Source organism: Dipteris shenzhenensis, chromosome 20, assembly GCF_047967505.1.
Source record: "Dipteris shenzhenensis isolate YYH24624 ecotype China chromosome 20, Dip_SZ_1.0, whole genome shotgun sequence".
Lineage (NCBI taxonomy): Eukaryota > Viridiplantae > Streptophyta > Polypodiopsida > Gleicheniales > Dipteridaceae > Dipteris > Dipteris shenzhenensis.
Genome location: NC_141615.1, coordinates 19,890,059 through 19,895,364, shown reverse-complemented (window position 1 = coordinate 19,895,364; position 5,306 = coordinate 19,890,059).

The following is a 5,306-nucleotide window of genomic DNA, read 5'->3' as shown; positions in this document are numbered from 1 at the left end:
ACAATCTTGGGTTGTCGAGGGACCCCGAACGAAATGGCTTCATCAAGCTCAAGACAAGCGACATGAAAAATGTCATTGCCTCTGTGGCTTTCCATCTCTATTCCTCCGCTGTTCCTTCACTCAAGACCTATCGGGTTTTTAAATTAGTTTGCTCTCCTGCTATCCAAGATGTAATTGTTCTCATATTCTAATTTGTCAAATCAAGCCATCTTGACATGTTCAATGATGTAATCTAGTGAGATCTTTGCCATCTTTGAAGACCCTTGTACCAAAAGATTCACCAAAAGATTCCCCACACATTACATTGATGAATATGATAGGTTAGTTGTATGATAGTTAAGGCTAGAGGAGGTAGGCGCTCAACGAAATGCATTTTTGTTCCTTTGGGATTAACTGCAACCCCCACAAAATATAGCCTTTAGTAAATCCCAAACAACCACCGTGCTTGTTTCAGTAAATCCCAATCAATACATCCCAAACAAGGGAAAATATAAATCCTAAACAGTATTCCCAAACAGCCATCGAGCTTGTTTTAGTGATAATGACCGTGCATGAGGGACCGACTAACTCATAGGTTTAGATTAGCATTCAATTGGAATCAGTAGACTGTAATAACCATGATTCTGCATGAGGGACCATCTAATTCACAGGCTCAGATTAGCATTGAGCCGAAATCGGATTGTAATAGCAATGACTTTGCATGTGGGACCATCGAGTTCACAAGCTTAGATTAGCATTTAGTATCTGATGTCCTATTTTGATCTTCCTTTCTTCAGTTGACTATAATAACAATGACTTTGCATGAGGGGCCATCTAGTTCACAGGCCGCCCAGATTAGCATTGAGTCGGAATCAACGATGACTTTTCATGAAGGACCATTTAACTCGCACGCTCAGATTAGAATTAAGATGGAGATAGGACTAAAAGAACATATCAGACTGTTAGAATTTTTCGATGACCAAGAAATTCTCCCATGGCAACCATCTAATCACACATCATGGCTAGATGATGATGTATATGACCGCTGTGACATGAAGTTGGGGGTAATAAACTTCACACACCTCTTCACTTCCTACTGCTTTCGAACTGAGTGATAGAGATATTCATCACTGGGAAAGGGACATTAAAAAGAAGCTTTTATACCAAGAGACCACACCATACTATCCTCCCTTAGATGAGAATGAAGATGGTAACATCCCAAGTGATGTTGCACTCAAGCATAGGGAGAAGGAAAGGATCAGTGGAGGCCATAATCTCAGCAAGCCGGTCTGCACCAAAGAGAAGAGAGATATCTTGGTGAAAGAAGATCTTGCAGCTCAACATGACATGAACTGATATATATCGAGGAGTTTGAAGGGACTGATTGGGTCGGATGGGTAGGTTCCGAGGAAACATTGCACCTCCTTCATAGACAGCTTTACACTTAGCTCAAAACACTCTCCAAAAAGAGGGAGCGAAAGCTCCAAGACTACTCATAGAGAGAGAATGAACTAGAAAGAGATGGACTCAAGAGTCTACATAAGAGAATATCTACAAGAGGGAGAGAAGGCTCATGGAAGAGGCTTGAGGAGACTAGAGCTATAGCAACATGAGGCGTAGTGGTGGAAGAGATGATGAACAAGGAAGAGGAGGGCTCCTTTTATAGAGATTTGATCACCCTCCTTCACCCATTTACAATTGCTGCCTGTGGATTCCTTTCCCCATCAATCACATAAGCTTGTATGTCACCATCCATGTCCTTTTTGGCTACTCTTGCCATGTGTCCCATCAAAAAATGCTCAAGACTCTTAAAATATTGAGAAAGTCAGGAGTCCCCCCACATGGAGCCCATAGGCACCCTCTCTTTTCCATATGTCCACATCCTCCTTATTCCACACGGGAATTCTAGAAGGATTCCTATTGACTCCACACTCCTCCACATGCCTTCCACATGCTTGGTATGTGGCCTTTCTTATATTATTGGAACACATGGACATGAGCCCCTCTCTTTATATGACTCACTCTTCCTATTTTCTAAAAACCCCATAATATCCCATACACAAATAACTCTCACCCATACCAAGGTATTTATCATTCATACACATGGTATTTACAATGATCCATTCCACTCATCCTCTCAATCCCATACAATATCTTAGAAAATAGAAATAAGTGAGAGCTGCTAGGCTATCACTTGATACTAAAACTTTTATCAAACATAGAAGAAAACAATACCAATGCCAAATAAAAAAATATTAATTTTTGGTGTCACATCTTTCCCCCCCAAGTAGATCCTCTCCAATGACAGAGAGGGTCTGCTAGCCCTCAAGGTGGTCGAGCATAGAAGAATTTAAGGTGATACTCATTGGTGTGTTCGAGTATCACCATGCCATCAACATCCTCAAGCTGATAGGTTCCATTGGTGATATTCATATACATCCTTATGGAGGCGTGGCCAAAAGTAACCAATCTTTGCTTCTTTTGTGGAGTTAATCCTCGAGGAAACATGCCTTCTTTCACATATTGTTGAACATCTTGCAGTTCTGGCCATCCAGTGTCTACCAAAGAAACCACCCCTAGTCGTACTACAATGGCTTGAGTAGCCAACTCATCTGCCCTTTGATTTCTTTTTTGTTTATATGAACAAACTTGCAAAAATCAAATTGACTACATAGTGCCATAGCCTTTTGATTAAGCTCCTTCAAATGAGGACTTCTCGTCTTGTAATGCCCTTGCATTTGGTTTGTAATAAGCTCAGAATCTCCTCTTACTTCCAATTCTTTAACTTGACTTTGAAGACAATCCTCCAAACCAAGAATCAAAGCATTATACTCATCTACATTGTTAGTTGTGATACCTGGAAGCTCTTGTCCTCTTGCCCACACCTCTTGACCTTCAGAATTCGTCAAGACTATCCCCCCGGCTCCTTGTTGGCATGAAGGACTAAAAGCGCCATCAAAATTCAAGACAAAAGCTGTTGGTGGTGTCTCCCTTTCATCATTAATGTCCTCCTTATATTTCTTTTCTTCTCTTAGATCCTGCCGTTCTGTGAGCAAATCTGCCATAGTGGACCCAGTGGTATTTTCAGTGACAAAAGAGAAAGAGAACTCTTGAAGCTGTGACAACCATTTTGCAAATCTCCCCCCAAGATTAGGCTTGTGAAACTAGATATGCTAATACAAACTGAGAGGTAAGGAAGAAAAATGGTCAAGGTAATAAATAAGAGCGAAACTATCTGACTGAAAGCACCAAAGAGAGAGCTTGTTGCTCCATTTCTTCATACCTTGTTTCCACCTGTGTAAGCTGTCAATTGGCATAAAAGATGGGTTGCATTCTACCTGCCTCTCCTTTTTGTAGCAATACAACACCAACTAAATGCAAAGATACACTTGGATTTACATAAAAGTCTTGAGACCAATCAAGGGGCTTCAATATTGGGCCCTTACTCATGGCCTCCTTAAGTTGCTGAAAAGACTCTTGTTGCTCCATACCCCATTGGAAAGGAACTCCTTTTCTTGTCAACAAGTTCATGGCATGCACTATCTCTATGAAATCATCACAAAAGCGTCGATAATACTTGCTCTTTCCTAGAATTCCGCGAACACCAATGACACTCAAGACTTGGCAATGCCATGATTGCTTGAACCTTGTCAGGATCCATTTGTAGGCCTTCTTCAGACACAATATGCCCCAATAAGACTACTTTTGTTTGAGCCAAATGATACTTGCTAGGATTTAGACACCCTTTTGCTTCATCAATCCTAGCTAAGGCCATCTTTAACTTCTCCATGTGATCTATGCACCGAGAATAAATGCAAAAATCATCCAAAAACACCCTTATGAACTTTCCCAAGTAAGGCTTGAGCACTTGACTCATGAACCTTTGAAATGTAGCTGGTGCATTGGTGAACCCAAAAGGCATCACTCTGTAAGCAAAAACTCCCCAAGGTGTGACAAATGATGTTTTCTTTTGATCTTCCTCCCGAATACAAATTTGAAAGTACTTAGAATACCCATCACATACAGAATACATCTCATGCCCTGCTACTTGGTCTAGTATTTCATCTTGGAATGGCAAAGGAAAATGATCCTTCTTAGTGCATGCATTCAAAGGACAAAAGTCCACACAAACCCGCCACTTATGTCCTTTCTTTGGTGTGACAACTACAGGAGATATCCATTTTGAATCATCAACAGGAAAGATGAATCTTGCCTCAAGTAGTTGTGTTACCTCTTTCTTTAGTGCCTTAGCTTGGATCACCCCCAATCGCCTTAAGCGTTGCACAACAAGCTTGCTTTCTGGCTTCAACTCAATCTTGTGCTCCACAAGAGAGACTGGTCGAACCTATGAATAGCTTGTTGCAAAGAGACATGGAAAATCATCTAACATATCCAAGTACTGGAGCTTTTCACTACTTGATCACCAAGAAGCTCTTCATTGTGTTGGCATCGTTTAGTGTGCTCCACATCCTCCACATGAAGTGTCTCTATAGGATCTTCTTGTACCACCACCTTGTTCCCTCCTGAGTTATCCCGATGAGCACCCAGAGAAAGACCAAAGGCCACTCCTTCCACCTCACCTTCTGAGCTGGTCTCCTCGGAGCTACACCTTGTCTCTTCTTCATTGGTTAAGTCAGAGCTTGAGCTCTCTGATGTTGAAGACTCCTCCTTGACAACTTCCTTTTTGTGGCTTCTGATGTTGTAGCGCACCTTCTTATCATTTCCCTGCAAAATCAATCCTCCAGTATCCCACTTTTGAATAGCCTTCACCTTCTGTAGCCAAGGCCTTCCCAAAATCAATGGATAGGCACGTCCATCTGGGTTGGTGGGGATCACTTGAAAAGTACTCGGCACAGAAATTCCACATACATCTACTTCTAGATTCTTCACAACTCCCAAGGTCTTTACCCTAGTGTTGCCAGCCAATTTGATGCGATAAGGAGAGGTAGTACTAGAATATTTTAAATCAGCATCTATCATGGTCTTCTCACTCATGACATTAATCGATGCACCTTCATCAATGTACACATTAGAAATCACTTGACCATCAATGATCACATCAACAAGTACATCATTACCAACACCTATATCTATCTTTTAAACAACAGAAATGGCACTTTTCTTCTTTTTCTTCTTTGACACTCTTGTGCTTGCTAGCTTTCCCCATTCCTTCTGAAGTTTTGGAGACAAAGCAAGTAATTGACCAAAGGTGATATGAGCTTCCTTTTCTTTGAGGTCGGACAACAAGTCATAGCTTCCAATGCCTTGTCCTAAAGGAAAGTCTGATTAGCTAATTCTCCTTCTGGATGCCTTCTTTTTCTTACTAC